The sequence below is a fragment of the Pistacia vera genome, unplaced genomic scaffold (genome assembly GCF_008641045.1).
Source record: "Pistacia vera cultivar Batoury unplaced genomic scaffold, PisVer_v2 Contig1071, whole genome shotgun sequence".
Classification (NCBI taxonomy): domain Eukaryota; kingdom Viridiplantae; phylum Streptophyta; class Magnoliopsida; order Sapindales; family Anacardiaceae; genus Pistacia; species Pistacia vera.
In genome coordinates this window covers 223,809-232,778 of record NW_022195106.1, presented here as the reverse complement: position 1 = coordinate 232,778, position 8,970 = coordinate 223,809, and the positions used below count along the sequence as shown (strand labels likewise).

The following is an 8,970-nucleotide window of genomic DNA, read 5'->3' as shown; positions in this document are numbered from 1 at the left end:
CCCATCTTCTCACTCGATTCCAATCTTCTCTATGGACGGTGGGCAACAAACCCTTTGTCTTTTCTTTTAATTGCGCCTTCATAACGCTGCCTAGCCTTCTCATTTACAAACCTATTGTCGACTTGTTTTCCTTTACCCTTGGGAACCGTTTTGAGCGGCATTTTGGTTTTCAATAGTGATCACTCAAATCTACCCCCAAACTAAATGATTCAACTCGACAATTCAACACTAAAGCACACTTTCTATAACCCACAATCACTCCTTAATTCACACCAAGGTTTCAAAAGTTGCACATACACCCCTAAATCTGCATTCTTCCAAACTCAAGCAAACCACTTCAAAATAAAAAAACCCAACTTCCTCAACAACAGACAAATCAAATCAACACTTCTCAAGTCAAAATAACTCCACAAATCGCATCAAAATCCACAACTCAATAGATTCAATCAATTTCTCAAACTTAAAGCATTAACAATAACAATTGATCAAAGTTAAGGCTAGAGAACTTGAAATCTTACCACACCCATGACAAATTCACCACTAATCTCACTGATTTCTGCCCAGATTGCAAGATCCCCAAATTTTGGAAAACCTAGGGTTTCCAAATATTTCTTCAATATTTTGCAAAAATCTTTGACAAAGTGAGGTGATTTAGTGTTTATGAGGGTTAAGGAGTGGAGTAGTGGGAAGAAAATTCACTAGAAACTCTTTAGATTGAAGGTGGAAGTGTTTGGCTCTTGGATGTTCTTGGAAGTTTTCGCGAAAATGAAGAGTCATCATGAATATTTATAGAAAACAGACTTCACCGCGGTGAAGTTCTTAATTCAATTGCGTAATACAGTCGATGCCGTGGCAAAGAAATGTCTTCGCTGCGGCGAAATCTGGAATTCCCTTAATCTAATCTTTGGGCAGTGTGTACAACGCCGCGGTGAAGAATAAACTTCGTCGCGGCGAAATCTGGAGAATTCCAAATTTTCCACTTTTCGATCATTCACCTGAAACACCAAAAACAAATTAAATTAAATTATTTCCTAAGTCATAAGACAACTAAACAAATTCAAAACAACAAACAAAAAATGAGAACACTTGGGTTGCTTCCCAAGAAGCGCTTGTTTATAGTCGAAAGCTCGACTTTCTCAAGTCCTTCATCAATCTGGACTATCCAGATACATCTCTTCCCGAACATTTTCCCTGCATTAAGGGTTCAATTGTTGAGGATTCTTGTCACATCGAGTCTTTGTTGAGAGCTTAACCACCAATTTCCATCCCTTGGTCATTCCTTTTAGGGTTTGAGCGTTCTCATCAATAACTTTCTGATTTTTTAACTTTCCATCAGCCTTCTTGAATTGAGAAATTCGTCCCTTGTGAAGACAAGTGCTCGATTGTGGCCCATCTCGGGATGTTGTGTAAACTTCTAGTTTATGGTCTTCATCTTTGATTTGCCTTGACTTGACCATGCATCCCTTTATTGGTGATTTAGGATCATCAATCTTGGAAGCTTTAATTACTGACTGATCCACCGAGTCAATTTTGAAACATGAATCTCGCTTCGATGGAACTTTTAGAGTCTCAAGGACATTGAATGTCATTTCTTCCTCTTGCACCCTCATGATCAACTTCCTCTCTTGTACATCAATTAAGGCTCTTCTGGTGGCAAGAAATGGTCGTCCTAGGATGATATGAATTTCTTTGTCTTCTTCCATATCCAACACAAAAAAGTCTGCCGAAAAAATGAATTTATCCACCTTAACTAGTACATCTTCAATAATGCCCCTCAGATTCTTTATGGATCTATCTGCAAGCTGCAAGGATATGGTTGTCGGCTTCACTTCACCAATCCCTAGTTTCCTGAAAATGAAAAAAGGCATTAGATTTATACTTTCACCCAGATCACATAAAACTCTATCAAATGTAATATCTCCTATAACATAAGGAATAGTGAAACTCCCTAGATCCTTGAGTTTTGGTGGCAGCTTCTTCTGTAGAATGACACTGCATTCCTCCGTAAGCATCACTGTTTCCCCATCTTCCAACTTCCTTTTATTTGACAGAATTTCCTTGAGGAATTTTGCGTAGCTCGGCATCTGTTGTAAGGCATCTGCAAAAGGAATGTTAATATGCAGTTTTTTAAATACATCAAGAAATTTCGTGAACTGCTTATCCTGATTTTCCTTTCTGAGCCTCTGAGGAAAAGGCATAGGAGGAGTGTGATGTGCCAACTCTAGTGGTATCTTAGGAAATGACAATTTTTTTTTCTTTTTCCTTAGCCTCTCTTCCCTCTTCGGTTCTTCTTCTCTGGAACTTGTTGGCTTCTCTTCAACCATGATTTCTTCATCAATTTCTTCATCAGATTCTTCCTTCGCTTTACTTGGTGGGTTCTCATCCTTCCCTTTTTGTTCCACCTCTTCCAAGACTGTTCCACTCCGTAGAGTTATTGCATTCACTTGTTCTTGTGGATTTGTCACTTTATTGCTTGGTAGGGAACCCTGTGGTCTCTCATTCAGCTTTTCGGCTATTTGCCCCACCTGTATCTCCAAGTTTCGAATGGACGCCCCTTGGTTTATGAAATTTTCCCCCGTCTCACTCATGAAACATGTGGTCTCTTGCATGAATTTCTCGAATATATCTTCTAATTTCGACAATCTTTGATCCCCTGGTTGATTATTCACCCCCACTTGATTGTTTGACACTGGTCTTTGATTCCATTGGTTATTCTGCTGATTCTGATTGCCCCAAGACAAGTTTGGATGATTTCTCCAACTAGGATTGTACGTGTTGGAGAAAGGATTGTTCTGTTGCCTCTGATTCCCTGCCAAATAGTTGACTTGCTCCGATGATGATGAAGTTGAAGTAAAGGTGTTCCCCACTTGACATTCATTGCTCACATGGTTACCTACACAAAAATCACATGTCAGTTCAGGTGTTTGAATAGAATTCACTTGCATACCTCCAATTGCTTCTGAAGTGCTGTAAGTTGGGCTAAAATGGCCGTGTAAGCATCAACTTCATGAATACCCATAGACTTCTTCGACTGCATTCTCTCATTGGGTCTCTGATAATTGTTACTTGCCAGGACTTCAAGCAACTCATAAGCTTCTTCAAGTGTCTTATTTTGCAATGATCGCTACATCCACCATCGTTTGCACATTAACCATCAACCCATTATAGAACGTTTGGACTTGCATCCAAACTGGCAAACCATGGTGTGGGCACTTTCTCAGTAGTTCCTTATATCTTTCCCAAGCTTCATAAAGTGATCCAGTCTCTTCCTGTAGAAACGATGTGATATCATTTCTCATCTTTGCAAATTACGATGGAGGGAAGTATTTAGTCAGGAACTTCTGTGCCAATTCATTCCAGGTTGTGATTGTTCTTGGTGGTAGTGCCATTAACCATCCCTTTACTTTATCCCTTAATGAAAAAGGAAACAATCTTAATCTGATGGCGTCATCTGACACTCCATTTGATTTGAAGGTATCGCAGATCTCTAAGAAGTTTGCAATGTGTGAATTTGGATCTTCCTTCAGATCTCCCTTAAATTGTACCGACTGTTGGATCATCTAGATGATTGCCAACTTTATTTCGAAGTTGTTGGCTTGCACTAGTGGCCTAGTTATACTTGGACCACTGCGATCAACCGTGGGTACTGAAAATTCCCTCAATGTTCTATTTTTCGCCATCTCAATGACTATCACCTCTCGTTCTCTTCTTTCTCTGTTAAGTCTTCTTGCGGTTCTTTTAATTTCTGGATCAATAGGAACCATTGGATGATGTCTAGCTCTTTGCATAAACTACACCGAAAGAAAGAAAACGTGAGATTACAAGCTAATAGAAAAGAACAGCACAATTAAACTAGAAAACAATTAAGAACTAAAACTAAACTCCAATCTAGCTAACACAAGAAAAGTTTAATGTTAACACAAAATCAATCCTTGGCAACGGCGCCAAAAACTTGATGCGTTGAACTTACAACATGCAATGTGTAGAAAGTGCACTAGTCGCAAAAAGTAACAAAGTGATAAGTTGAGTATCGTTCCCACGAGGATTGCTCGTTGAGCACTGATTTTCCTAGTTGTTTATCAAGTTGGAGAAACCGAAAGATGCTTGGATTTGCGGGAGAAATTTAAGCTAAGGTAAAAAAAAAATTCACTACATACTTTAAAAACCAATTAATGACAGTAAGGTTAATTCAAGAGAAATATCAATTAAAACAAACGGTTAGGGTTTTGACTTCACTAGGATTTTATGAATTAATCTACGAATTATGTTATTTCTACACTCACATGCACAGATTATAAATTGGACTCCCTATTGTGTAAAACATACCTTCTCAGGCTATGTTTTCCTACTTATCCTTATTAAGCTTACACACCCATCAAATTGAAGGTTAATAGTTCCAGGTTCGTTAAGCTAAATGGAATCCTAAATTGATTTCATTGATTCTCAAACCTATCTCTAGCATTCAATAAAACAATGGCAGTTACCTTAAGAAGCTAATACATGATTCACTTCTCAGTCTCATCATGCTCAACTAGTAATTTCAATAAAAACAAGAGTAATCACACAATCCATGCAATAGAATGTAAAAGCAACATCAATTTATTGATTAAACATAAAAATCTCAATTACATCAAAAGCCTAACCCAAAAGTGAGTTAGTTCATACTAAAATTAACACAAATCGAAATAAAAATGGTAAACAATGCATTCAACATATTGGAATAAAGAAAAGAGAACAAAATCTTCCCTATTTGATGAATCCAAAGAGTTCAATCTCCAATCTTCTCTTCTTTCTCCCAAAAATGTCGAACCCCCTCTAAAATGACTAAGTCTCCTTTATATAGTCGGTCCAAAAAACCCTAAAACTTTTGCCTAAAATAAAACGCACAGTTTTGAAAAACTGAAACTTGCAAACTTCGCCGCAATGAAGAATATTCTTCGCCACAGCAACGAGTTGGTTTATAATTCTTTATCTGTCCCGAGAGTTTATTGTCATGACGAAGAAAGAACTTTGCCGCGGTGAACTTTTCTGAACAATTATGAAATTACGGAACTACCTTCCGCTTGCGTCCTTGCTTGAATCTTCAATCTTTGGTGCTCTCCAATAGGAATAAGCTTTATAGTGCTTCAAATCCGCTTCAGAACTTCCCTGAATCCTGAGATTCGCTTGCTTCTGGGTCCAGAAACTCAATTCCGCTCAGTATTTTCTCTAACTGCACATTTTGGCCTGAAACATTAAATATATGAGATTAAGTTGCAATTCAGGCACAAACGAAATAAGAAGTATCCAAAATCCGGCCAAATAGCCTAGGCAAAATAGTATAATCCTAGGATTATCACAGGCTATGAAGGAAAATCAGATTGAGTTGAACTTGATGAAGGCTGTGAAGGTAAGACAGAAGAGAGATTCAATTGATACAACCCAGCTTTAATATTCCCTACAGTAACACTGTGCTGGTAACTTTATCCTTAACCACACAACAGTAAAAAAAAACTCAACCACAACATTGTTATCTTTAGTAAACTTTGAAATACTTAGTAGGTTTTTTGTAATCCTAGGAACACAAAACACATTTTTTAAATAAAGGCATTTAGATTACAATGAACTAGGTAAATAAGTAAGGCCAACATGTGAAATGTTAAGATACTTACCAATGCCAACTTGTAGTTGCTCAGCCCTATCATAGTTTCTCTTAACATTGAGATGACTCAGATCACCAGTGACCTAATTTGTAGCTTCTGAATCCATATACCAGGCATGATCCTGTGATGTTATTGGTGTAAAAGTTATGGATGGTCCAAGATTGACAGAACCAGTTAAGTTTGGATGAGCAGTAAAATAAGCTTGAGTTAATCCAGGAGACTGGTGACTCGGAACCTTAAACCTTGTTGTACTAGAGCCAAAACCTGAGGCAATAGAAAATTGTTGCTGCTACTGATAACTGTGATTTAGTTCTAGCTGCTGAGTTACTCCATAAGAAGAGTCATGGGGAAGCTGATTGTGAAATTGTTAAGCAATAGAAGTAGAAGGATGAGTAGTCTACTATTAGGTTGAAACTGACTAGTACTATTAATCTGTCTTCCTGAATAGGGAGGTGTACAATTATAGGATGAATTATACCTATGGTAACATTGAACTGCAGTATGTCTAACCTTGCTGCACACTTGACAAACTGGCCTTCCTCTATTATTTCCTTTACCTCTGCCTCTTCCACAAGTGTTAAATCCAGGAGAATTAGAACTTGGAATATGAGCTCCATATTGGCCTATATGAGTTGAGGAGTTATATGGATCAAAAGGTAAAGGAACTCTAATACTAGAGACAGGAAATTGTTGAGCATAAGGTTGAGGATAATGTTCAAGTGAGAAGGGATGACTAAACATATTTGGAGCAGAATGAACTGGAATTGATGTATTTGGTAAGTGAGAGGAATTGTTTGAGGTCATTGATTTGTTTGAAAGATTGGAGTAGGATAATTCACTTCCTGGATTACTAGTTGAAGCAATATGTACTGAACTATTTGGAAAATCAGTAGTTGAATTTCTCAATTCTCAATTCATGTTTTTGAAGCAAATACTGAGCTTCTTGTAAGGTTACTGAATCGAACTTAGACTCAATCCTAGAAGTGAAGTTGACAATAACAGAATCAAACTTTGGATTGAGACCATCAAGTATTAATTGCAGTAAGTCTTCATCTGCAATCAATTGTCCACTGGATAACAAATTTTCAGCTATGCTTTTCATCTTTTTAACATACTCACTAACAATTAAATTGCCTTTCTGAGTATTTTGCAGTAAGTTTTTTAAAATGCAATGCCCTGGCTTTAGAATCATTAAGAAATTCATGTTCAAGAGTGAGCCAAATAGTTGTCAACGACTTACATTTGGACACATAAATAAACATACACTCATATATTGAGGCTAATAACCAAGTAATAAAAAATTTATCAGTCTTTTTCAAAGTTATGTAAGCTGGATTTACTTGTTCTTTTACCCTAATTTCTCCTATTTCCATAGTAATTTCACTTTCAGCATCAATTAAAGGAATGGGACAAGGAATTAAACCTGTCAAATGATCTTCCAACTCATGAGCTCCAATAGTTGATAATACTTGAGATTTCTAGAAACGATAGTTGTCTTTGCAATTGTCTCATGTCAATTTAGGATTAATGACTTGAAGATTGGAAGGAAATGTAGAAGTGAAACAATTGGAAGAACTATGAAGCATTTTCGCCATAGTTTTCATTGATTGATCAGAACGGAGGATTTTGCAATTGAAATTAGTCAGAGGCTCTGATACCATGTGAAACTAAGAGGAATGATGAAAAGAAGCTCTAGATTACAATTGAGAGAAACAAAGAAAATGATTAAGAATATCGTAATTGGATTGATTGAGAATGAGGAATACAAATTACATTTTGTATTTAAGACAACAAATGGTAAAGTAGCAGTTGTAGCTAATTGCTTTTAGCAACTATCAAAGAGAGTTAAACCGACATCACTTGAAAAAATTATAAACAAACCCTACAAGTTTGGAAACTAACACTCTAGTCCACATATTAACAATAATTTATATCATACTATATCTTGGCTTGAACGAGCTTATTCTAATCCAAATTTTCATCTTCATCTTCTTCATGTGCCTATCATGAATGACTCAAAAACTACAAACACCAATCAAGTTCAATCACTAGTTGAAGTTTAAAACCATGACTCGGTTTCATTGTTGTATCATTAAGGTGATCGAATTTAAAAATATTATCAATTACATCCCAATAAATTGAAAAGGGAACCTTTTTTTTTTTTTTTTTTTTTCTTTTATGACCGGGGGTGTCCAGGCTAGCTTACATGCACCTCACCTAATTCTTTAGGACCTTGGAACTACCGGTCGGGTAAGAGGTCTAGTGGCCACCCTTATTAGAAACTAAGGAGTGACTTGAACTTAGGATCTCTTGAGTAATACACTCAACAGTCATTATCAAACCACTCAGGCACCCAGGGATTGGTTGAAAAAGGAACTTTCCTTTTAACAAAATTGAATACCTACTTTTTCATTTGTTAATTACTAATTTTGAATTAAAAGTGGAAAGAGGAATAAGCGATCATGTCTAAACGGCCCAAAAAGAAGCCCGATGAGAACCATGAAATAACTATAGAGTAGAGTTATTGACACCCCAGTAATGGATTAAAGAAGCCACATTTTTTAAGATATCTCATTTCAAAGTTTTAAAAATATTTTTTCTTATGGTACCCCATAAGTTCTATGAATGCCATTCATTCTATTTTTTTATATTTTGAAAGAGTTAATAGTATTCCATTTACTTATGTTATATACCCTCCACTATCGTTATTCTTAAAATAAAATTGTAGATAATTAAATTGAAAAAAAAAATTAGAGCTAAAAATATGTCTCACAAATAATTTGAATAACATAATATGATTAAACAACACAAAAAATAAATATAAGTTAAAATAACTACGAAGGCTTTGAAGAAAAACTTACAATTTTGTATTTCATAATATGTTTGTTCTAAGAATGATTTGAATAGCATAAAAAAAATAAAAAAAAACCCAAATAGACTTTATGAGATAATATATAGTGGGGTGTCGAAAGTATTGGTAAAGAATAGAAAATAAAGTAATGATATTATATTGAGATAATATTACATAACAATGTTATATTGAGATAATTAAACATCATTATTTGGTTGAATTTTAATTAACGTGTCATTCCATGCGCAGATGCGAAAATCCGTATTGGACCTTTGACAGGTTCAATAGAAAAAGGCCTTGTGCCAAAGACCCAACTCTTATTGGCCCAATAGCAAAAGGTTCCACACCAAGGCCCAACTCCAGTTGGCCCAAAAGCAAAAGGCTTTGTGCCAAGGCCTAAGAGCCTGTTTGGCCGAGCTTATAAAAATTAGCTTATAAGAAATTAGTGCTTAAAAGGTAATTTGAGCTTATAAGCAT

At 36.0% G+C, this 8,970-nt stretch overlaps 1 non-coding gene across 1 annotated transcript; it reads left to right on the top strand.

Annotated features, from left to right (window-relative positions):
• The first annotated feature begins 3,195 nt into the window (after positions 1-3,195).
• Positions 3,196-3,302, top strand: LOC116132357. Its single transcript, XR_004128398.1, has one exon. It is a non-coding gene; the product is annotated as a small nucleolar RNA R71 (small nucleolar RNA).
• The last annotated feature ends 5,668 nt before the right edge of the window (positions 3,303-8,970 follow it).